At 40.6% G+C, this 26,485-nt stretch overlaps 1 protein-coding gene across 3 annotated transcripts in view; it reads left to right on the top strand.

The window, feature by feature from the left end:
• Positions 1–1,028: 1,028 nt before the first annotated feature.
• Positions 1,029–26,485, top strand: part of lrrc4cb (leucine rich repeat containing 4C, genome duplicate b) — a 46,623-nt gene continuing 21,166 nt past the window's right edge. Inside the window, exons 1-3 of one of the 3 annotated variants that reach the window (XM_085275712.1) lie at positions 1,035–1,087; positions 1,450–1,505; positions 1,709–2,137. The gene's annotated coding sequence lies outside the window, so the exon portion shown is untranslated. Of the gene's footprint in view, positions 2,138–26,485 lie in introns of all 3 variants that reach the window. The other 2 variants (XM_085275711.1, XM_085275710.1) reach the window with 2 other exon arrangements.

Below are 26,485 nucleotides of genomic sequence, written 5' to 3'. Positions count from 1 at the left end.
TTTGTGTTTCTTTAAAAATGCATCCATGTTTTTCCCCCGCAACCACCACCACCACCTCTCTGTAGATAAGCTGTCACTATTTACTTTAAACATAGATTCTCTCACAGCTCTCATTCGATTTGTTGTGTGATCAAAACAACATGTAATACAATACCATTATGACTAATTTATATTCATCTTTGTTCTTTCTCCCTCTCTCTCTCTCTCTCTCCCTGTCTTTCTCAATCTCATAAAACAGCCTGGCTTCAGTGACCAGGAGCCGCTCTGTCAGGTAGCTGACTTGTGGTTCATTATGTCATCTAATGAGACAGGCAGTTCATCTCAGATCAAATGAAACCACACTCACTTCTGTCTGTCTGTAGGTCTGAAAGTCACTAAAGCTCCTTGCCTACTATCCTAGCCTATATTTCATCTTATCACTATTGGCAGTTAGGACTCAGTAAATCAGTAAGAAGATGACATTGATGGGAATGATGAAAAGATATATATGTGTGTGTGTAGATATGTGTACTGACTTTAACATGGTGGTCAATTCAGATTCTTTCTGCACTTTTTATGTGGAAGAAAGCTGGTAGGATGTGCACATGTTGAACGGTTGAATGTGGGTTTATTTGTGGATGCAGACCGTTTTGGATGACTGAATAGAGCATAACGCCTGTAGGTGGCAACCATAGGCTACCTCATCAACAACTGAATCACACGTGCGCGTACCGACGCGCACACACACACACACACACACACACGCAGAGACACACAAACACACACACGTACACGGAGACATTAGACCTGGGCTTGCGTTAATGCTATTGATCCCTGATAATTAACGACCGCTGTGTGATTTAAATGGGCAGATGGACGCGCAGGCAAAGTGGTCAAAGTTAAAGTGGTCCCTAGGCGATTTTTGGGAACACGCTCTCGCCCACACGTGCCCGCACCTGCATACACTTAGTAGCCTAGCTACACGCGCACACACGTGATTCGCTCACACGCACGCGCGCGAGCCAGATCTGTGCCTGGAGACCGTGAACTCAACGTGCTCACTATTCCAGTCATGGACTGCAGCGAGCGGGGGGACCATTAGGAGACGGTGGGCAAGAAAAAAAAAAAGGCGCTTTATTTGCAACACACGGAGGATGTTGGTGCTGTCTCACCACCCGGATCGGACACATGCTCCCTGACAAGCGGAATTATTACTAATAGCTGCGCTTATGTAATCAATGCGCCGGGTTGCTGTGTGTGTGTATGTGGGGAGGGGGGAATAGCACCCTGTAGAATCTTCCCATTTGACTTAATAGAGAATACTGTATGCCATATGCTCTTAGAGGAGCCTATGACAACCCATTTGTCCTGATGCGACGCCTGTGATGGTCGCGGTGGGACGGATATCCTTAATTTTATCCAATAGGCGTCCTCAGGTTTTCTTTTTTCTTTTTTCTTTTTTTTTTGTAGGACGGTTCTGCACCCCGTTCGTTCTGCGCTGACCTTATCAGCAACGCTTTAAATGGGTAATTGTTAACTGTCAGGTGTTTCCACTGGTTTTGTTCATCTTTATTAAAAATTCACAGCCAAACAGGCATATCTGTAAGAATCAGTCCACTTTTTTCTTTTCTCTCTCTCTCTCTCTCTCTCTCTCTCTCTCTTTTGTGCGTTTCCCCCCTTTCTCCCCCCCCCTCTCTTTTGGTCGAATTTGGTTTGGCGATTTTCAAAGAGGAAACCACCGGTGGGAGTCAGTTTTGGACTGTGACTCGTCTGGAGAGGAAGAGGGGGCCTATTCGGACTTGACCATCTAAAACTCTGCAGGATTTCCTCCTCTCAAGTCCAGAGGAATACCTTCAAGTCCAGGGGGCTACTGCTGGTCCTCTTGAGCGTTTTTCCCCCGCTCGCTCATTGGCGCTCGTTGCATCCGAGGGAATGGTAGCCGCACCGCAGATCCACGCAACTCTTTCTGAATGTTTGGCATTTTTCGCTGGCGAACATTTTGACTTGTGATCGAGAAAAGACGCGGACTGCAGCAGCCTCTAATCCCTTTCACATGGAGATTTGTGCCTCGGTCGTACTGCAAATCTTGAAAACGGGGACCAGGGCCCTGCTGCTTTTTCATTCGATCAACCTCAATTTCTTTTATTCGAGAAAATGCGTAAGTATTTCACTGAATTCACTCCAATACAGCCCGTTTGGTGTGATGTGGTGCTGTGCATCCCCATGTAGACTAATCTCCCATCGCCATTTAACCCGCAATTTGGTTTGCTGGCAGACTTCAATGTAAGGAAAGCTACTTTTTAAATATTCTTTCATACGTCCTTCTTTTCTTTCTTTCTCTATGGGTTACGGTAGCTGTCGCATTCTCTTTCGGGTGTGAGCGATTGTGTGCGTTCTGGATTTGTGTGTGTGTCTGTGTGTGTGAGACATATGGGCTATATAGAGAGAGGGATAAAGATAGATAGGAAAGGGGGTTGAGGAGATGTGGGGGTAACTGATGCACCAAATCGTGTGTTTGAGCGCTCGGTAGACACCGTGAGTCTGTGTAGTCTCCGTTGCCAATAGGACATTAAAGCTAGAAAAAGGCCGACGTCATATGGTAATTCAAATTCAGTTCAGGTATTCTCAGCATACACGTTTGCAGCAAAAAGGGCGCCGGATTGGCCAGGTGGGCTGGCTGGTCCAGTCGAAGGGCGCTTTGAGTTGGAGGTTTGAGTCATGCTTTATTGTATAAAATATGCTCGTTTATGTTTTTTGTTCTTTTCCCTGTGCTTATACTGGTGACCCAGTGTATCTCAAACCAAGCAACTCGTGAGTGATACAGCTCGAGCAGAAAATAGGTTTTGATTCTCCCCCTAACACAGCCTGAGCAGGTCAGAGAAAGTATAGAGCAGCATTTTAAAATCTAAGCTGTCAAATCTTGAAGGACTTGTTGGGTTTAAGTAGCTTTAGTAATGCAGTCTTCAAAGAGAAAGCAAATTGAATAGGAGCTGTCCATCAGTGGGAGGTGCTGAAAATGCCCTGATGCTGAAAATACATGTGTGTTGGTTGAAATAGGCACATGGAGCTGGCATTGTTGGTGCAGGCATCAGCTAAAAGCAGTCCACTTAAACCTGAACCGGTTCCCTCTCAACTACACTCATCCACATTCACTTCTGGCGATTTTACAGCATGCCTGTAAAATGAAGGACACGGGCTGAGTGTGAATGAGTCTGTGATTCAGGGTTGGTTAACACAAATTTGCATGCACATATAGGCAGAGCCTTCCCATTATACGATACCTCATATGTGCTGTTGTTTGATGTAACATTTTTCACGAGTAGACACTTAAATAGGCTTTTCTGGTAAGCACTGGTGCAGTTGTTCTTTATGATCAGTAGGTTGCTAAAGAGTCAGGTTGTTGCAAGTGTACTTCCCAGCATGTAGTTTATACAAACCTGCTTACCAGAAAGTTGACTCAGTGTTGAAGTATAAGCAAAAAGGAACACCTATACTTAGCATAAAGACAACATGTCATGTCTTGAAATCATTACAATGCAACTACCTCATTGCAAGAAACATGGGTCAGGCAAATGTTAATTTTTTTTTCTGTCACCCCTTTTCTTAAAGTTACTAAAGTTTTGAAAGCAAAGTGTTTCTTTCTTTGTTGTATTTTTCCATTTCATAATTTGTTAGTTGTTTTCAGTGAGCCACAGGAATGCAGTTCGCCCTGTTTAGCACCTGGAATACAGAGCTGTGCAACTATTACATTTGAAGAATGGGGTTTGACATTGTATTGCTGAATTAAGCAAGAACTGTCCTAGAAGGCATATGTTGCTCTAACACCTGTATGTATCCTTCACTGCTAAAATGCATTTCCAGATGTGCACATTAACCATGCCATCGCAACTTGATTGTGATGGTATTTGTTCATTCAGTACAAGTTTTTTTTTCTTTGTAAATTCCAGTTTTAACTTGGCGTTGTAGATGAAACAACACCACATTCATCGACAGCATTTTTTTTTAATCTGAAATTTGAAATCTCTCCTGCCATTTTTAATATTTCTCAGTTTCAATATTTGACATGTCATGTTTTACTATTGCCAGTCAAATGGGGTTCAGATGATTTCCAAATCCCTCCTTTCTTTTCCCATCTGTTCTTCAAACAGCGTTCCCAACTATTTTGAAATCTGGGTTATTGTACAGTTTGCCCTCTATACTTTAAATATATATATACATACCGTACTCCTTTCTAAGTGATTTGCAACAGTTGTTTTACAGTTTTAAAATTCAAGTTCCTCCATGTGTAGTTCTGTTTGTGAAATCTGGAGATACCCTGTTATTGGAGTGTGCTGTAAGTGCTAAAATTAAGGCCACACACAAGTAAGTGTCTCAATAGGGCATTGGGCCACCTGAGGAGTAACAGCGAGCTCTTAGTTTCTGAAAAAAAAGGAAACCTGAAGCTCAGCTGGAGAGTTGTGAGTATTTCCCACCAGAAGTTCATATGAACCTTAAAGATGGTCAGCATCATTTCTATGGGAAAAGCTGTAGTGCTGTGTTTGGTTTCAGTGCTCGAAAGCAATGAATGGGGGGGGGGGGGGGGGGTGTCTTAGGTTGTCCTGCAGATTTGGGTTTATCACCTTGTGTATTCCTCGGTTATGAGGCCAGAAACACCCAAAGCACGAGAAATATGATCACCCCGACAAGCATTGTCAGTTCTGGCATTTACCTGCCTACTAAGGGACCAAATGGACATAAAGCATGCCAAGACCAGTCACCAGAGCAGCTCTGACAGAAGCCTTCGCTGTAGGAAATAAGCACTTGGGTGAATAAATTTCTTTTCATGCATGTCACGCATGCATGAAACCACTGGTTCAAAACAGGGTGAACGGTGACTCATCTAACCACCTCAGATCTTTTTTTTTTCTCTCCTCGTTAAAGCGATGCATTTGTTCTCATCCAACCTGCTGCATAAAAGAGCTTGTTTGTAATAAGGAGTTTACGTGATTCAGATTCACCGTCACTTCCCTCCTTAAATATTGTTTTGCTAAGCTGCCTCCTTACTCCCCCAACAAACATTTGCAGCAGGTTGAATCATGTTGCCTCGCCTGTGTGGGGTTTTTTTTCTCTCCTTGCTTTTGGAAACGGTGGACACAGCGGAGGCACGCGTGTCTCTGTTTTGCTCAGGCGCTTGTGTTGTTTCACAGTTTTCTCTTTGCATTTTCCAATTTTCAAACTTCATTAAGTCAACTAATGTACATTACAGAAACTCCACAATCTATCCACTGATTAAATGTTTTTTTTCTTTAAGCCACAGGAACCAAAATAATGAGCAACTGGGTCTGCCCATGGTTGCTACACGCAGCACTAAGCATGGTAGGATGTTAATCACGGAGTAATTTGAAGGACCAGTCGCACACACCCAAAAACACACAAACACGTGTGGAATAAATGTCTTCTTTTTTTTTTCTCCAGTCTTTTAGATGTTAAATGTCCAGTCATCCAAACTAGGATTCCTAATTAATTCCCCCAAATCCTCAGGTTATGGGTCAACCCCACAAAGTTCAATCTGATTTCAGCATGACATTTTCAAGACATTTTCAAGACTCTGAAGCTGAAGCTACTGCGGTAGATTAATGCCTGTTTTTAAAGCCTTTTTCTTTAACTTGACAACGGCAAGAAAATAAAAATAAAAAATTGCTGATTCATTTTCAAATGACTATCTTCTCCATTACACTTAAGCTTCTGGCAATTGATGGAGTCAGTCAGTGTTTTTGAGGAATACGTTTTGTTGTTTCATCAATTTATATCGTCGCCTTGCCCGTCTGCATATATCTCTGCTTGATATGGGAATCATTTATGGCTGAGCTCCTGTCTGGGTAAAGTGAAAAAAACACACACACAGCACAGTCCGCCCCAGGGCTTTGTGTTATATCTTAAATAATACAGAAGGATTGTTTGCTTTTCTATATGTATATTTAAAGCACGTATCCGTGTGACGTAAATATGTAAGTGGGTCGCGGCTGGAGATTAGAATGACTTCCAGCCAGCTCCATTTTGATAGATTGCACTCTGTATCTTTCCAGTAGTACCTCCACAAAACATGTGTTTGTGTCGAGTCAAGAGACAAGGCTGATCTGAGCGAGTTGGACTGCTCGGGTGTGAAAGAGTCCAACGCATGCCAGGCTGGAGAGAGACTTAGTATTCACTGTAGCAGCTTAAGTTATGCCTTTGTGCACCAGAAAGGGGATTATTCAGCGAATCCTGCTCTGTGTCATTCACAAGTCTGCATTTCTAAATCAACAAATATTAGTGTGGTGATGTATGAAGACGCTGCATCTGCGTGTGTGCCTGTAGAACTAACTGCCTGCTCATTACGGCTGCTTGTGGCTTATGTAGAACGGCGGCGTTGAGGCCTGCAAAAAATAAAAAAATTAAAAATCATAACTTATGGCACAAATGTTGTAATTGTTTTGACTGTGGCTGTCGGTGCCTTATTTCACCATCTGTGTTGTGTGCCATGTGTCTGCAGTGGCCTGCAGCAGGAGCCAGCCATCAACTCCATTGAGAGCCTCTGATAGAAAGAGTATGTTCGGGCTACGGGTACCATGTTTCTGCCTGCTAGCAGCAATGAGCCGCTTTCTCGAAATGACATAATGACCTTTACAGATTCTGCTACAGGTTTCTAACAATCTACATATATACAGGTAAAGCTTAAGTCAACATTGTTTTCTGTGATATGAGACGCAGCTGAATTCCACCTCCTGCTGCTGAAGAATACATAATCACCGTAAATAATGCCCTAAAGGCAATTATGGCTTTTATTCAGCTACTTTACTGCTTTATTTATTTATTCATTTAAAAAAAATGTTTCATAAGTATATGTAATTCTGTACAAATCAAGTAAAGGCACATCACTGCAGCCTACAAGAAAGCACAGAACTCTGGAAGTCATTGGAGATGTTTATGGGAATTTGCAGCGATGTTCTCATTAGTGTGTTTATTTCACATCTAGTCCCAAGATGATGAAATTAACCAGTTCGTCAAATTAATTTTTTTTAATACTCTGTATTTTATTACACTACCAGTTAGCATAGCGTAAAACGTTTTATTGTTCAAACAGCTCTCCCTCAGCACACAGCAGGTAACTTTAAGACCAACCGTAGTCATTAAAATTTGAAAGAGAACCATACATCTAAGAAAATCCAGCTACATTTGGGCCAGTTTTGTTCAAGATATCTGGGCCTCTACAGACTTGAAAACTGCTGAATGAATACTTCATGTTATTTGTCTGGAAAACCTTGAGACTGTTGGAGTGTGATTTTATGTGTGTGTTTATGTCTCATAGTAAAGGTAACTTTATTTTACCTTTTTATTGCTGAAATTGAAACTGGTTATTAGATGTGATAATAGATTTAAAATAGTAATGAACTGCAAGAGTATTCAGAGGACACACCTTCTTCTAAAGATTACAAAGTTTTTGGCAATTTTAAGGAAAGTGATTGGATTTAGCACCAAATTCTAATGGGTGCTATTAAGGATGACCAAACTAAATCCAATCCAGAGAGCGTACACGTTAATGTTCCCAGCTTGTATGTTAAGTAAAAACATGTGCTAGAGTCTGTTTCTATGATGCTGATGCAATATTCAGTGTCGATCTTTTTAAAAATGAAATTAAAAAATGTAAACCTTCTAATAGTCTATAGTCATTCCAAATGGACTAAAATATTTCATTCTCATTTCAGTTTTACTTTTGATGATAAGGGCTACTAAAAATCAAAAATCCTCTATCTGGAATTATTAGAATATTTCCTAAAATCAACCACAGAAGGACTTACAAAACAGAAATGTCCACCTCGTAGAAACTATGCTCATTTATACTTGGTTGGGGTTCCTTTACCATGAGTTACTGCATCAGTGAGATGCAGCATTGAGGCAATCAGCTTGTGGCACTGCTGTGGCTCTACTGAAGCCCACTAGGCTGGCAAATCAAGCGCAATAACAACATGGTCAGCAAAACATTTTTGGCCCCGTGGGCAGCAGCAGAGTCCTGCAGGAAGAGGGAACCAGGCATCTTCATGAAGTTTATCAGCAGATGGAAGCATGAAGTGCTGCATTGACTTTGGACTTGAGAAAACACAGTGAACAACCACCACCAACACCAGCAGATGACATCGCGCCCCAACTCATCACAGACTGCGGAAACCTCCCACTGGACTTGAGACGCCTTGGATTCGGTTCCTCTCCATTCTTCCTACAGAATTCTAGGCCCTTCATTTCAAAATGAGACACAAAATTTACTTTTCATCTGACAAGAGGACTTCCTTTCTGTAACTATTTAACCCACGTAACGCACTTCTGATGTTGTCTCTTGTTCAGGAGTGGTACAGCAATCAGACTTTTGTCTCTTGAAGATACCAGTGCGTGGTGACTTTCAATGAACTGAACCTGTCACTCGTCATGACTCTCTCCCAGGTTCTTGAATTGACTTTTGTGACTGCGGTCACACCTCTTGTTTGTGCACGTTTTCCCACCACATTCAACTTTCCATTACTATGCTTTGATACAGCGCTCGCTGAACAGTCAACCTTTTCAGCCATGACCTTCTGTGACTTAACCTCCTTGTGGAGGGTGTTGGCGATCAGGACAACTCCCACATGAGTGTGGTTGCATGTATTGAAGTAGACAAATATTTTCAGAGAGGGAATTTTTGATTTTCTTGCACTATGAGACACACTCATCAAAATTAAAATAAAAGCCTTTTTTAGGGCTTAAATATGATGTGCAACCCAACATAACCTGGCCACCCCACTGCTGTTTCCTCCATCAAGTTTCATTCATTTCAGCCGAGTAGTTTGCAAATAATCTTGCAGCCAGATGGAAAATCATCACATAATAAAATAAAATACAGTATTCAGAAAGAGAACAACTCATTTGTTAATGTGATTGAGGTGATGTAGTGTTGTAATCTGTTTAAATTGCTAGTGCTAATCTATAAAGAATTCATTAACTCCTTTGTCTTTTGAAGCTTTATTGGAAGCGGTTGAGCAAAATAAATAAATAAATAAGGAGAAACACATCAGGACACCAGCTGAAAATTAAATCAGGGACTCTATGTTTTTGCTTATTTGACATGTGCCCTAAGGAGTTAACTGTTAGGTCAACCTAAAACCTATGTTCTGAATATTAAACACTATTCTAGGATGTGTTTGAAGGTAAGGCTTAGTAGAAGACAGCAGCTGTAATTTGAAAAACTAGAGTCATGGGAGGGGGGAAAAGTGTGGAAATATTTAGAATCTTGTAAATTTTGGCCATATTTTTGGCAGTAAATGATGCTAAGAGGAGTCTGGAACATAGTGAGAATATGAAGTGCATGCACTGCATATTTCTGGCCTGAAGTGAAGCAAAAGCTTTTTCTATTACTACATGGTATCTATGAATACATGAAGTATGACTACATGAAGTATTGCACCAGTGAAGACCTTTGCCTCACTATCAGTCATTTTTCTCCCCAGTGTTCATCACACTGCAATCTGTATGTCAACACATTGTACAAAAGGCCAAACAATCACATATGTTGGTCCTAAAAGAAAAGTCTGAGTTTATTATGATTGAACCGCTGGAGATTATTAATGGTTATTCATCCTGATAGTTGCCAGGATCTTTCAGTCTCAGGCCAAAGTGATGCAGCCCAAAAAAATCTTCTGTGTTAAGCAAAGGTATTTAGTCAGAGCCCATCGTTTTATGTCATAAGAAATTTGTGGTTTGGCTCATAGTGCTAATTAGACTGAAAATCACAGAGGTCAGAGAAGACAGACTCAAGTCCCACGCACAAGTTTGTACCTGGATCCATGCTTCAAAACACAGCTAGATAGCAGAAGCCAAAGTAGACCAAAGCGAGCCGTTGGAGTATTCTGCCATTTGATGTATCAAGTTTAGACCAAGTGGAGGTGAAAGCAAGCCCTTGGAAGGGCTTTGCCTCAAAGTGCGGGCAAATCTCATTGTCTGCTTATCAGCCTCAAATTTACTCCGCCTTACTGAGATATTGCCTTGGAGAATTAGGGATAATAGCTGAAGTGATGACTGTCATGATGAGTCTCTATCTCTCTCATGTCTAATACACCCTCGTCTTTCCGGCTCCGTCTTTCAAACTTTCCCTTATTTATCTAATTCCCCACATATTAATATACATTTTATCTCCTGCCAGTTCTTTTGGCTCAGATGTACTTGATGAAAATAGCTGAGCGTTACTTAATTCATGCGTGCCTGGGTTTTCATGTTACAACTCACAAGGAGCAGACAGTGATTCATGATACAATAAGGGTGTGTAAGAATTAAATCAATATCTAGTTCATTAATGCTTTGGCAAAAGGCTCAGATTGTAGTTGCTGGAATACACTAGATTGGCTTAATTGGCAAAAATGAAACCCCAGTAACTGGCGCCAAGTCAAACACTACTAAACTGAGAAGGGAATCTTGTAGGGATGACAAGATTGCCTGTTTATTGTGTCGCTTGGAGTTGCCTCTCCAACCCCTCCCCACCAATCCCACCACTTTTGTTTTTTACGACAACACTTCTTTTCACCAACACGGTTTTCCAGGGTTGAACAAAGCTGGGTGAACATCATGTTCCCTTGTTTCCTCGCACTAATGCATTATTGGTGAACCTCATTGTTTGCGACAAGAGCATTTTGTCCTTCACATTCAAAGGAAAGGAAAGAGAAAAGCCTCTCATGTTGCTTTTCTTTGTGTCTTGTATCCTCAATTATAACACAAAGTCTCTTTCATTTGTTATGAAATGTATTAAGACTTTGCTAAGTATCCAAAGGATACTTAGGATAAAGGATAGTTGTAAAACAATTTGATCTTTTCCTCGTTCCATGTGTCCTGTAATCTTTTTACATCAGTACAGATGGGGACATCCCAGTCATTTTTCTTGCTGTTTTTATTCCAATAGTGTGTTTCCAGTGTTCCTTTGACATTCAGCACAAGTGCATGCATAGCTCATATCAGCTCATATCGCTGCGCAATTGGTCAAATTTGTCATTAAATGTAGTAAATCTGCTTATTGTAACTATGCAATTAGTAAATATCTTTCATTTTCAACAAAAAAAACAAGTATCCTACAAATGTTTTGTATCACTTTCAGTGGAAAGAGAACTGACAGTCTGACCTTGACGTGGTTTAGAATTAAGCCCCTCCTTTGCTCCGGTTTGATTAAAATTTTCTCAGCACCAGCAGCAAGTAGCACCACTCTTGGTGACCACCTATAAATCACGGTGAAATATAGCACTGAGCAGTAAATGTATGCGCCAAAACCATAGCACAGGTGCTCTCAGAAATAATGTCACCGGCAGCTTTGGTTACTCCCTTAATCCAAATGAGTATTTTGTGTGAGCTGCTTCAGAAGGTGGTTGTCAGGCAGGTTGTTATGAGCAACTTTCCATGGTTCCTGTGTAGTGTTGGGCATGTCAGTTGTGTTTGCCTCTTCATGTAATCTCAAACTGACTCCATGTTGAGAGCGGGGCTCTGTGGGGGTAGTGCCATCTGTTGCAGGACTCCTTGGTCTTGTCAGTGAATGTTTAAAATGTGTATTTCTTTTAACATTATGGCTTTAATTTGGAGTTACCAGGACACCAAAATAAATTGGGACCTCACTGTATTCCTCCAATAAAAGAGGAATACAGGAAAAAAATCTCCGAAATATAATCATTGCTGACCGCTCTGAAAATACTGAGATTAGTGAAGGACATTTTGACAGCAACACTACGTGTGCACTCCTTCATGAGAGTCTACCTTAATTTTCTGCCTGTGTGTGGATGTAAAAGAACAAAAACCAAAATGCATGACAGATAAAATTAAAACTATCCACTCTCTATTTTTCAGGGCGATCACAGAGATCTCAAACACTGGCATCTTGTCAGCATTTAGGCGATATACAAAATGATGTGCACGGGTTATTACTACTTGGGTTAAGCGAAAACAGTATTCTTCATGTGAACCTTTTAGATACATTGCCAAGAATCTACTTCTAAGTGCTTCTCAGCTGCTTCTGTCGCTGCAAATGTGTGTTACACAGTTGAAGCAAAAACACTGCAAGCTCGCCCAACCAGCTCCCGCTGTACGGACTTTAATTATCCGTGCTGGAAAAATAGTGACACGAGCTGAGGTGGAGACCCGAGTCTTTATCGTTTTCACACCTCAGTTATGAATATGATCAACAACGCGAGCCAATTAATTTTGTAAAGGAAGAAGGCACTGCTTGACTACAGTACCTACCACATGTTTTGCAGTTATTTTACTTAACAAGTCCTCTTAGCCCCTGTGATATAAAGACTGGGATCGGCTCCAAGTCCCCCTCCTCATGACCCTGAGCTGGATAAGCGGTTAAGAAAATTGGTGGAAGGATGGCAGTCCTCTAATCTCATTGGGTAAAAATGCTTCTTTGCGCCAAGATACAATGTCTGTTCTGACACGAAAAGTAAGCAGAGTAAACAACTAGATCATCAAGTCAGGTCTGAAAATATCTGATCATGTTTTCTTGTAAATCAAAATCAAAAGGAATGCGAAGGTTGTGTAGGTTGGTTCACGCCATTAACTGAGTGAGCAGTTTCTGTGATAAATGCCAAAGGAGACTGAATTTCAGTTTCACGTGTTTCTTTGGGAACATATGGTAGTAAATTGAATGTTTTTCAGATAAAATAAGCAAACGGGCAAAGAAAAAGACAAAGCTCTAGTCTCTTAAATTTGCGTTTGGTAATTTCCACAATCCCATATTGCTATAAGTTTATCACACAGACAACTCGTATAATGACATATAATGACAGAAATGCACCAAGACCAAAACTAGGATGCAATTTACTTCACGGTAACTGTTGCTATGAGCCAGGCAAACTCTACCAGTATCCCCCATTCCTGTTTCTCATTCTTGTGTAGTGAGGATATGTAGACTATGTATCATGAGTCATTTAATATAGCGTAGAGCAGCTAGGCTAAGGGGCATATGGCCATGTTGGAGCACAGCCATCCGGCTTAAGGCGGGGTAAACGGATGGGCAGGGATTGCTGGTGCATTAGCATTTCAGCTCTGCATCGTGTTTCAGTGTTGTTTCTCCAGTGAGCTTGCTGTTTATCCAACAGCAGTAAATAAAACATTACAATCATATTTTTGCTCCGTGATCATCAAAGTTGGTGGTAAGGAATTGGGACTGTCACACACTGCAAAAGCCACTTGTCTGTGACTGCAGAGGAGACAGACAGAAAGGAGAGACAAATGGAGTGGGGAGAGTGCTTGCGTTCCTCTAAAATATCCCTGGTCGACAACGGATGCTGTGTTCACACGTTATTCGCGGACAGTTTGTACCAGCACTAACATTCTGCTGAAGCTGAGATCGGCCACGATTGGCTAAACGCGGTGGAGAAAATGCTTCCGCAGAGCTCGAGAGCCGACGACGGACTATGTGTGTGTCGACTGTTGATTATGGGGAGAGCCTGTGGTTCCATCTATTTCATATTCATGAGCCAAATGGTGCGCGTTGTAATATTCATGGACAAATTAGACGTTCAAAACACCAGTGTGAGCGAGGCCGTATGCAGAATGCTCTCACTTGAACTTCTTCCACCTTATCCTGACCCATCGATTTCCATTTCGCTCCTTTCCATCACCGATCCTGGTGCTGGGTGCTGGGTTCCTCTCAAGAACGTGCTGAACATATTCCATAGATTATTTTTATTGTAGTACAAAATTCCAGGCCGTTGTCTTCACAGAGATACGTTTCCATTGTCTACTAGCACTGGCGAAGCAAAACCACTCTTTTTCTTTTAAGGAATAATATATCCTGTTTACTGTACGATAGGTTGAGAGCGGACTGGCTTGTAAGAGACCAGCTTTGTTCTGCCTCTCTGATCAGCTGGCTTGCTAGCAGTTGGGAGGGAGCAACAGAAGTGTGTCCAATCAAGCTGAGCCCTGTTTTAAAAGGCCCTGCAGTCCTTCGGCAGAGGCCGCATTTATGACCCAAAATCGAGGAGACGAGCCTGGCCCTCTTCCAAGCCCCTCGAGCTCGTGTATATTGTTTGAGCATATCCAGAGGAAAGTGCAACACTGCAAGGAGGCCTCATGAGACACCTGTGCATGTGTAACTGGCTGTGCGTGTGTGTGCGTGTGCGTGTGTGGATAACGAATCTCAGTCTCAAACCTTATAACGATAGCAGTCAAATCGCTAAAGTCTAATGATAAAAGCGGGTGAAGAGTGCAAATAGTACCAGGGTTCATTTTTTACCAAGAGCTATTTTACAAGGTCAAGAGAAAGGAAAAAAGTGCACATCCAAAGTGACAAGAAAAAAAACATTATTGCCATTCCCTAATAAATACAGTCTGCTCACTGTTGATAGAAATTGCATTTGACTTGACAATCAAATTAAAAAGCCACTCATTTGCATCAGCTTAATGGGAACCTACAGTCATTTTGTGATTACAGTCCAGTTAGTCTATTACTGTAATGGTGCGGATTTATAGCAGATTTTGCCCATTAGGTGATCAGAGCATTTCATACCACGGTGGGTCTCATCTAATTTAGGGCAGATCCCTAAACTGAGGGTCAAGATCACAACTCAGTTGATTGTGTGCCTGAAATCTATTTTCACTGACCTGTCTGTACATAGATTAGGTCAGTAGTGATTATAAACTTAACCATACTAACGGAGACCAGAAATAATACCTGAAGAGCACTTAGTGTCCTTAAAGTTCTAAATTTTACTCGAGAAATTCTTCTGCTTCACATCATCATTCCTCAAGATTCACCTTTTTAAACACGATACAAGAAATGCGGCTGCCAAAATAGCACAGATTTACCTAAAGTGTTTTTGTGTTGTGTGTGTCTGTGTGTGTGTTGTTGTACTGTAATAGTTTGTTTTCCTTAGGGTGGATTCATGCCAACGTGCCCCACAATTTTATCTTGCTCATGGTGATCAATAGGCATTAGCTTGAGACAAGTGTTTTCTCAAGCAGGTTGTTCACTGAGTGATTGGCATGTCTCTGCTCCTTCACCTACACATCATCATGAACCCTTCTACATCTGACTGAGCAAACACACTTCTCAACCTGAATGAATGAGCGTAACACTCACCGAGCTGTCAGTGCACTTTGCTTCTGGAGTTTAGACTCAAAAATCATTGCAGCTGTTCCGGAGCTTGAAAATTATCCATCAAGGTCTGCTTTTGGATCGGTCTGAGGTGGACTAAAAAGCCCCACTGTTACCTCGCAGGCACAAAGTCCTGGGATCAGTACTCCTAAATAGCAGAGATTAATCAAAGGTAGACTCACGCCCTCCAGAGATAAAGTTTCTGTAATCTGGTACTGCAGCAGCTCACAAAGTTTGGAATTTTCCAGAGTAGGATCAGGCTGTGATCAATTTTATCCAATCCATACCAGCAACATATATTTGATAGCCTATACGTTTTTGCACCCTATTTTACTGGAGCTGCTTTATCTTTACAGACACATCATGGTCTGATTCATAAATGTGAGTTTATTAGCTCAACCTGTCAGTGTGACGTTCATAAAAGAAACTATACCAGGCAACAAAGAAACAGTTGCTGTAATTGTACTGTATTAACCTGAGAGAAGGTATTAAATATTTTTGCTAATAAAAAGAGCTGAGAAAAAGAGCTACTTTTAATATGAAATCCTAAGCTAACAGCACAGTTATATCAACAATCAGTTACCACAAACAATCTGTGGTTCTAACCCAGCCCAGTTTTGACATGCCTTGACTCACACCATTATGTAAACACAATTTTGCAGCATATCTGATGTTTGACACGTTAATCTGCTCATTGCATTCATCATTTTTGATGTGTTTTATAGAAATCCATTACCATTGCTCCATTATAGTCTGTGTGCTCCAGTCTTTTCTCTCTTCTCAATTGCCTGCCTTATCTTGGTTGGGCTGAGTTAGGTGTTTTTCAGTCTTAAATCTTTTAGCAAAAACTAGGACTGCAAGATAGAATCTGGCTTTGTGGAGCTAGATCAAATACTAGCTCGGGTGCTCTCAGTAACAAAGGTGTTTTTTGTCATTCCAAATACAGCATATGATGCAAATGCAGCTCTATCTGAAATTATTTTCTTTCATGCCTCTTTTGCCGTTTTCTTTTTGCAATGACATGTAATAAGTCTCAAACCAATTTGCACCCGTCTTTATCCTTAAGTCTCAAGCTACAGACTTTAATCAAACAAGCATATGCTGCCTATGCGGTTGCCTTTGCTGCATCAGATAGTAGAATAATTCAGTGATTCCCAACAAGGGGTACAAGGATCCCAAGAGCTACTGCTTCAGTAGCTGGGGAATACGTGGAAAGATAATTAATGATCTGAACAAGTTTGAGTGGAAAAGTTAACAATTAACAGAGAACCAAAAGGAAAGAAATGGCATTATTAGCTCCTAATAATGGTTGTTATTGTCAGATCATAGGATAGAGAATACATAATTTGTTGAATAAGCATAATATTTAATTGCTGAAATGCAGTATCTAGCTAAAATTCTGAATTTGCTACTTTGCTGGGGTTTTGTCAAAAATATGACCAACAGCTGAATTGTTAGCTAACAATGCAAATTGTTAGCTAAATGTTAAATGGGTTCGCCAGTTTAAGTGTCTTGAAATAAGAAGCTGTTAAGAGCCTTGTAAAAACACTACGGCTGTAGAATGAGTAACCTGAAATCAGTGCAGATCCAGGATGAAAATGTATTCGGTTGAAACACGTGAACACGAAAGATAGCGGAAACATGAAAGATAGTTTGGGTGCGTTACATGAAATAAGGTTCAGAACCAATTTCACAATGGAAAACAACTCACTTAATGCATCCAATTTATTAAATTATAGAGTAGAGGCATTTTCATATGCATCTTTGAATGGACACAGTCTCTGAATTGCAAGATAGAGATGTTGTAAGATACAGCGAATTGGATTTTACACAACAAAGACCTAATCTATCATAGGCAGAGGATGTGGCAGTGGACTAAAAGATGTGCAACAGGAGGGATAATTCAATTATTGAAAATCTTGTGGGCTCTTCCCTCTGCTTTTCCCCACGGTGTTCAAGGTTAATTGTCATAAGTTCAGGCCGGTCTTCCACCAAAGCACGAGGGAGGGGACCAGAGGATAGACAGTAGACCAAAATTCAATTTTATTAGGACGATTGCGCATTCAAGCAATATTTTCCATTAGGCATTGATTGTTCAGTGCAGACTACCTCTAGGCAGCTTCAAAGAGTTTCTCCAATTTTCTACATAAGTTACTGCTTGTTCCCTTGTCTCGCTGACATCACAGCTAATAGGAAAACCAATGTGACACATTTACTGAAGAACTAAGCGTTAGTAAAAGGTTATATGAAATGTCTTCTGAACCTCAGCTTAGGCTTTTGGCTGTGAGATTAACAAAGGTGTTTGGCATTGCAAAGGCACTGTAGATAGATAAAGGCCATTTCAGACACATGCATGTTAGCTTGTCTCAGTCATTTAGAGGATTGCTTGTGTAATGCCATCTGTATTCTGGGGATGAACATCCACTTTTACACCACGATGGGGAGAGGAGCAATATCGACTTCGGCCAACATCTTTTGCTTTCCCTTTATCTTACATTCACTCACCCACTAGTTAGTTCAAATTATGACAGACGTCTGGGTACATTCATTGTAGAAACAGCGGACATACAGTAAAACAACATTAAGCATTTGTGAACGCAGAATGTCAACTGCTATAAAGCAGACAATAGCAGGCCGCAAACACTTTGTTTTTTCTCAGTTATGGACTGAGGTGTACAATTAAAGAAAAAAGAAGACAAATAAAAATAAATCCAAAATGCGTCAGTGCAATGTGTCAGGCAGAAACAGTACTTTAATTATTACATAACCCTAAAGCTGCTTTCACACAGGACGTGGCATGCCTTGCTCTGCTTTTGCTTGGTTCAGTGAGGAAGGCAATCAGAACCATGCAAAATAAGCAGCGTTTGCAAAACTTTCAGTGGGCTGTCATTCTGCTTTTTGTGCCTCTTTCCCTCAGTACTTTCAGAGCTTTAATATAGAGGAAGGTACTGTAAAGAACACATAACAAATCTAAGCTGCATTTATACAAACTGTCTGCTTTCAGCAAGTGATACGAGTGGCAAAACACCTGAAGTGTCTACTTGGATGGAAACCTATTTCCGAGAAAGGTTTTTCCTTCTGAAGTCTTGATAGAAATTCAGGCTTATTTTGTTTATTACAGTAAGTTGCGACAGATGAAATTATCCTTTGTTTTATATTTGTGCTCCATTTTGCATTTTCTTCCTGCTGGAGTTTTGATGCTACCTTCTCTTGTCTGTGCATGCAGTCAAAACGATGGGCAGCAGTCCAGTACAGCTGTGTTGAGCTTTAGCAGTACAGCCCAAGAGCTGCTGAACTCTTGGAATACAAAAAGGTGAATTTTCTTCCTGAAACATTTTCTTAATCTAGTATGTTTTTTTTTTCTTAGACTTCAGACACGCAGAGACTGACTGGTTGGCAACCATGTACCAGTCACTATCACAAGGAAAAATTATATATTCTTTGACTGACTGGCGAATGGTTATTGGGGATTGCTTGATTGTAAAATTAATTGCAAAGACGTATATCGTGCAACACTAAATCCTCCTTGCAGTTGCTTTAGTCACTAGCAAAATGCCACAGTCCCCTGTAGTTTTCATGGAAGATGCCAACTATTCTCCCAGCAGTAGTGAAACTGTAAAAAGTCTGACACAAACCAAAAGCTGACAGGAGTTAGCAAGTATTTTCAGGCAAGTAGTTGTCTTCCACACAAACTACAGGCAACTGCAGTAACCTGGTAGTGACCAAAGCAATCATACCGAGGTGTTTGGTGCCCCACTTTCTTTGAGACTAGTTGCACTTAGCAACTGCCTGCAATCTCCAGCAAAACATCTTTCATACACAGGTCTTCCTACTGGTCCCTTGCCCTTATATATGCATCAATTTAAACAACTGTGGGCAGCTGTTTTGATAAAACAAAACAAAAAATATGATCTATAAATAATAGTGCTGTCAGTGGTAATCTCGTTAAAATGACGTTAATGAGCTAACCATGCTAACGCGTTTTGACGCCATGCAGCCCCACGCATGGGGCAATCCGTGCTAACTTGCTTAATGCTGACAGCACTAATAAATAAACATTAAAAAATCTTCAGATTAATTGATAATTATATTTGAAAAGTATGGGGAATCGTGCACATCATGATGTTTTACCTGTTTTTCTGTGGTAACATATTTGTGTACCGTAAGACACAGCCAGCCGTTTCCATCCAAGCTTTGAAACTACACAATTCCCCAGTCTATTATTGCTATTAGTGGCTACTGATGATGTACAATATGACCTATTATCTGCATATATTAACTAACATTAATTATTTCACATGTTCAGAAAACGCATGTTTGCTAACATTTTCTGCATTCAGTAGGGTTCACAGCGACCAGCACAAACCTGTTTCCAAAAATATACAAATAGAAACCAGACAGCCTTTTAAAATCCCACGAAAGGTTCATAAAAGGAAAAAAAAAAACAGGTTTGCAAATTTTGCACAGTATAATAAGTAATTTTCTGCTTTGAGCAGTCAAAGCAGTTTCTCTGTGCTCATATTAGCAGCTTTTTGTTAGCCACAGCCACTTTTTGTTAGTAGAACTTGGGATTGCCATCAAGCTCCGTATTAGGCTTTTTTCCCATTTAGCCAGTCTTAAAAATACATTTACAGCTAAACAAGAGCAATTGTATTGTTTGTTTTATCGACAGCATACTGGAAATGCTGTATCACATCGCTAAAAGGCTCTGACCATTAGATTTGTACAGATCCTGACTTTTTTGTGATTTCATCTTGACCTTCTCTATTATCATGTCATCAGATACACGACGAAGACATTCTGCGTGGCAGTCATATCCTCACTCCAGAACAATTTGTAAAGAGCAGAATTGAGCAGTTTGTAAAAGTGCGTTCACAAACACACACACACATGCACAGCACAAACAAACAAAGGTCTGCTGTGTCTCTGGTGCCTGTCAGGTCGAGTGGTGGTGGTGATGACACTAATGACAGCGGTGAAGGTTGGAGGCTGCTCAGGATTTAAGATGTGACACCTGTCATCACTGTAATGATGAAGTAGTACGGTCCATGATACAGATCTATGATGCCTCCATGTACAAACTGCTGTTATTGATGCTAAATTGTTTCTGAAACACTTTATGTGTCTATATGTGATGACTTTTTTTTTTGGGGGGGGGGGGGGTTTCCTTCCATTTTATTTTGGCAGCAGCTTGGTGATAAATGATCATGGCTTTGTCCAAAAAAACAAAAGGGACTAGCCTTGTTTGTTCGTCAATGTCCTGTCTCATCCTCAAGTGCTTTTCATCTACGAAACTCAATGCGAGTCCTCCACTTTTGGATTCCACACAGTCATTTCCATGTTTAGCAACTCATGTATCTCCATCATTATCCTTTGTAACGTTGCCGCAGGTGCTCGGTCTTTCTGCCTGTTCCAAACTAGCTGCTGCTTCTGGTCTGAGGGAAGCATAAGCTTGTAATTTTTATAATTTGTGTTTTTTGTTTTTTTTTACATGAACTGTGGCTCAATAGACACTTTTTCTTCCACCAATCTGATTTATTATTTCAGGTGACCGGTTTACCTGGGATATGATTAACTGTTGTCTGGTGTTTACTTGGATGGATAGACATGCACTACAGCGGAAAGGTGCGATGTGCGGAAAAGTGATGAATATGTTCTGATTCATTTTCATCTTCTTATCACTGTCTGGTCAACTCCCTAAAGATATCTATCGCCCCTTGAGTGCAGTCGTTGTCGCTCTCGTGTCACTTTTAATTTGATGAGAGTTTGTATTTAAAACTCAACAGAGGAGCAGTTTAGATAAGAAGCTACTACTTTTGAGTAAAGGGCAGAAGCATGCATCCCTGCAGCATGTACAACAAGGCAGCAAGGATGTACATTTGAGCCTAAACTGTCCCTATTCTGACTGAGGTTTTTCTTTTGGGGCACTTTTATTGTGTTTGGGCTTTTAACGTGATTAGAAACTAATTATTAGGACCTATAGCGAATCACTACTAAGTGCTTTTAACACCAAATGTTAATGTTTTCATGACCCGGATATATAGTGAATCACTAATGTATGCATAAGGTGTCAGTAGAAAACAGCACACACTGAAATTACTTTAAATTCTGTTATCTTTTAACAAGTGCTGGGGTTCAAAGAAATATTGCATTACACACATTACCTGTTTTTTACTTTTTTTTTACTAACAAAAGTAATTTATTACACTAGTTATATTACTTTTGCATTACTTAGCATCTTCATTTCTGTGATTGCCAATTAACAGTCTAACAGTGCTTTTCATATGCCCACACATCTGCATAAATCCCTCTCCTCATAAGGAAAACATTCAAAAGATAGTTCTTTTAGTAGCCTTCAAGTTCAAGTACTAACATAAAGCTGACAGCAAAGACAGTGGTAAACAGCCAATAGGGCACTTCACAGGAAAAAAAGTGGCTCTGCAGCAAGGGTGAGTATGGGCTGTCTTCTCTGCAGTAGTGACCTGTTGCACACCAGGACTAATCTGCTTGCTTTGTTGGCAGGTTGGGCAGCAGACCATATGAACTAAACAGATAACCAAACAGGGCATTCAGCTCAAGTTACTTTGCTATTCCCAAAAAATAAAATAAATAAAACACTTACGGTACACTTGTACACGCTATGCGAAATTAAAACCATGCACTCATAGTGCACTCCCCGATAAATCTAGGCAGAATTATAAAAGTGCATAAATATCTTCCTTAGATTACAGCGGCAAAGCAGGAAGCAAACAGAAGAGAGATTTTCTCTAAGTGCAGAAGTGGAATAACCACACACTACTGCAGTTGACTGTGAGTGCATGATATCCTCAATACGTTTTTGTTATGCAGTGTTCCAGCAGGGTCATTTTTAAAACTAGCTGCACAAGCTGATGAATGACCTCCTTTTAGTTTCAGAGAGACATGAGGGGTACTTCCCAAAGTCTGACCTGCACAGGCCCATCTGCTAAGTGTCCTCATCAGTCATGCTGGTTACCACAATGGCTGCAGAAGCGCTAAACTACTGTGTGCTGATTAATTAAATTGAGCATGTACTACAGTAACTTACAGGTGATATGGATGTTCAAGTTTTTTAATAGCAAATTGTATCAATTAGTGTAACTTACAGTTAAGGTATATCAGTTAGATGTCCGCTGAGGGGGCACAGTAATGCTGTTGGTTGGGCCCAGCTTGAGCATTACTGTCATGGTGCCATGGTGTCTCACTGCTAGCTTTGCAACAGAGTGTATAAAAGAAATTACAATGTTGCTTTTTACAGACCATATTTTCTAGGGGTGCAACGATACACAAAATTCACGGTTCGGTTCGGTTCGATACTTTGGTGTCACGGTTCGATATTTTTTCGATACAAAAAAATGTTCATGCATTTTTTATTTGTCATTTATTAAAATTATAAATATATATTTTAACTCAAAAGTACAGTTTTTAAATTTAACCCTAACCCTTGTGCGTGTTTTTTATTTTGACAGCGAATGCGCAACTGCGGACCACTTATGTGCAGCCCTGGTTATTTAGCTCATCATATTGCAGCCACAGAAATTCTTTTGTCCATGAAACCATAAAGCTGCACTTTCTTTTTGCCTTATAGTCTGATTTGTCATAACTTCTCCGTTTTGTGGTAAGCTTTTCTTTGGCTGTCACTTCTTCACCCTGACCTGTCTTATTTGGCTCAGCAGAACTGAAATGCTTTTACACACGCACTCACATAAGCTCAGCGATTCTCTGCGCGATCAACCTCTCACATGTGTAAGCTGCGGGAGATTTCACTTGTCATGTTTGCATAGTAAGCTAATGATTAATAAGACGATGTCAGAGGAATTGGTGCACAAATTATCATCACTCACAGATCAGTGCTGTCGCTCTCTATACACAGTTCGCACGATTGCAAAGTGAAAGCAAAAAAACAAGCGCAAATTCAAACGCGACTTCAATATGTCACATATTGACAGTGGCTCACCGATGCCAATGACATAATTACCCAGCTACATTTCCGAAAGAATGCAAAAGCATTGATATATATTTTTCCTACAATAGCCCGACGGGCAGGGCAGAGATAGATTTTGGTAGCCCGACTGAAAAAATCGCTAGCTCCGGGACGTCGGGCTAGCGATATTGCAAGCCCTGTATCTGATTGAGGAATCACTCATCTTTGGAAAAGAGAGTTTATTACAGAGAAATGTCTCTTTCCAAAATAAAAGCTATACTATCCGCTTCTTCTGGGCTATATTCTCAGCAGCATAAGGAGAATCATGTGCTAACAGCTGTCTAAATGACTCGGCTAAAGTTAGCATGCTTGCTTTTTTTTTGTCTGCTTCCACTTGTCTTTGCACTAGGATGATGTCGGCGTAAATGTGCAGTCATATTCGTTGTGTTCCCACTAGTGCTTTCAGGTTAATCTCGTTGAAATGACCTTAACGCCACAACACAGCAAATCTCCGTTAACGAGCTACCGCCGATCGCCCCGTGCATGGGGCTAGACGGCCAACACGTTAACGAGCTAACTGCGCTAACACACTAGTTCACACCAATGTAATTGAGCATTGCGTGGCACATCCAACATACTGTTTTACTTTAGTCCATGACTCGCTTACCTTCAGGGTCATACGTCACATGAAAACCAAACTAATTCCAAACGCCAGATCTGAATGAGGTTCAATTTGCCTGTTGCAAGGAGAGCTTAACTTCTGTCTCGCTAGCTTGCCCTGCGCTCTTCCTTCTGACTATGCTGTCTGTGTTGAGCGCTCAGTGGATCTGCGCTCGACAGTGCAGCCTAGGCGGAGTAGTCGAACGCAGATTCACTGAGCGCTCAACACAGACAGCATCGTCAGAAGGAAAATTGATAAAATAAATTACAAATTTTGTATTGTTCGATACATATGCGTACCGAACCGAAAGCACTGTATCGAACGGTTCAATATCGATACGAATATCGTTGCACCCCTAATATTTTCATAGCACATAATTGTTGATTGTTTCTGGACTGAGCCTCACAGTTTGGTCTTCACCGACAGAATCTTGTCCCTTCATGCAATGAATTAGAATTAACGCCGTAACGCTGTCACTCCTCCGCAGTTGTAGATTGCTCGGTCAAGCAAATGATCTGCAAGTGGGCATAAACAGGCATGTGAGATCATTTGTTTCTATCCCGCATCATAGAGATAATTGAAGAACTTATCTAGTTCAAGTAGCAACATATTTGTGGTTGGAGCATTAAATGACTGCATTTCTAACAAATGTAACGTGATTACAGAAATGCATCACTTTGGAATGTAATACACGCAAAAGTTGCTGAGCAGTCAGAGATTGTTGATCACTTTCATTTAGAATGGATTTGTGGTAAGTTATTATCAATTTCTGTCATTATTACTGATTTACAAACACACAGTATGCATGGATATAGATACACAGACTTTAGCAATGGTATGGGGCTTGCGCATTAATATTCTGATAAGACTCTGCATCGATTGTCACAGTCGATCAGTCTGGTCTCATAATTGAGGAGTTTGCGGAATGCACACGCATACACTTGCACGAGCTACCCACAGCAAGGTTTTTAAATGTAGTCAACAGCTAATAATAAGAAAAAAGAAGCTCGAGGTCATGCCCGCTGATCTTAAACACCTGCCAGAGAGACAATTAGTCTTAAGCTTGGAATAAACAGGCACTTCACAGACCCACACGTACTGTAGAATTATTTTGACATCAACCTTTACCACTGCTGTCAGAACGAGGCCAAAACAAGCAACTTTGTTGTTCAAATATAGCTCAAACTTTTTTTTTCTTTTTCCACTCCCACGCAGACTGAGCTGGGGAATGATCAGCATGCCCTATTTCAGTCTGCTATTAATTGACATGACATTATTTTGATCTTGCAGCGCTTTCAACGTCCAAAAAACACAAAAAAAGAAAAAAAGAAAAGTTGTTTTTTAATGGAGTTTTTAATGTGTTTTCTATCGAGTCTTGAGAAATGTTGAATTTATAACTCAAACGCAGTAAATAATCGTCTGTTCATATATAAACATTTTTTTTCTGGGTATCTTATGCAACACATTTACATATTTCTATTTTGGATGCATTCTCACCTCAGACAGATGTCACCCTGTGTCCTTAAATGCACCAAGAGAGTCCTGACACCTAGTCGCAGCCTGCACCTAAGCATGATTTATAAAAGCCTGAAGCCACCAGTACTAAAAAACAGTGCTTTTAAATATTGTACATAGAAAACCAGTCTATCATGGTTCTTTCCATTTTGGAGCGGGCTCTGATTTTAATTACTATACATGGTGAATTAGCTAATGAATAATGAATGGATTCCTCACACTAAGTGCTCTGACTGCTAATGCACTTGCGGTTCGCTCACTCTACAACCCCCTCACACACGGCCAATGTTGCTTTCTGATTCTGTCTCTCTCTTTTTTCTTTCCTTTTTTTTTTCTACCCCCTTCTCCCAAGTCTGATTCACACACACACAATTTCTTCCCATCTCTGCTTTTCTCACTCTCACTGAGATTTGATTAGATTTTCTTCTGTAAGGAATTATTTAGTGATGAGAGTAGAGAATGAGAAGGAGACAGAGAAATGCTTCAGGATAGAGGGAGGCAGATAGTGGTTCTCAGGGGAGTGTGGGAGAAGGAGAAAGGTGCTTCGAGGAAAGAGAGTGAAAAAACACTAGGATTAAGGTGCACTGGAGCTGCAGATATGCAGACAGAGACCAAGAAAGACAATGTCCTCCATGTGCTCTTTTGGTAAGAAGAAAAAAACACAAATATGTGTCTTAAATAGTAGGAAAATGGATGTAACACTGAGTCATACAAGCAGAGGATTACTGTGTGCTATTTTTACACTGATGGTGATAATACATAAACTGCATTTTTGTGTGTTTTCCACATGTCTGCATGAGCTTCTTCCATGTGCTTCAGTTTCCGCATGCAGTCCAAAGGCGTTAGGTCATGTTAGGTGACCTAGAGACTCTAAAGTGCCTGTAGGTGCGAATGTGTTTCTCTGTCTATATGTGTTAGCACTGTGATAGACTGGCAGCCTGTCCATCATGGTTCTCACCCATGCATGATGGGACTCACTTCAACTCCCTTAGGCACTTAATGCAACAAGTGTACAGAAAATGGCGTCATCTGTTTCATGGTTTTGCCCCCCCCCCCCGCATAACAAAATATTCCCTAGAACGTTTGGTTATAAAAAGTTTCTGACGCTGTTTCAAAAGACTGGGCACAATGGAAACACACAAAAAGGCAAAAAAGAGTCAATAGTTTTAGTAACACATGGTCTTGTCATTACAGCTTCATCTAGTGCCTGTTGTTGTAATAGGTTACGGTGTTGCTGACTGATATCAGAATTAATTCTCTGAGTTTTGAT

The sequence above is a fragment of the Mchenga conophoros genome, linkage group LG1 (genome assembly GCF_057382185.1).
Source record: "Mchenga conophoros isolate Kocher_MC1m ecotype Shallow Benthic linkage group LG1, M_conophoros_male_GT1.1, whole genome shotgun sequence".
NCBI classification, from domain to species: Eukaryota; Metazoa; Chordata; class Actinopteri; order Cichliformes; family Cichlidae; genus Mchenga; species Mchenga conophoros.
Note: the sequence above shows the minus strand (reverse complement) of the source record. Positions and strands in the feature narration are given on the sequence as shown.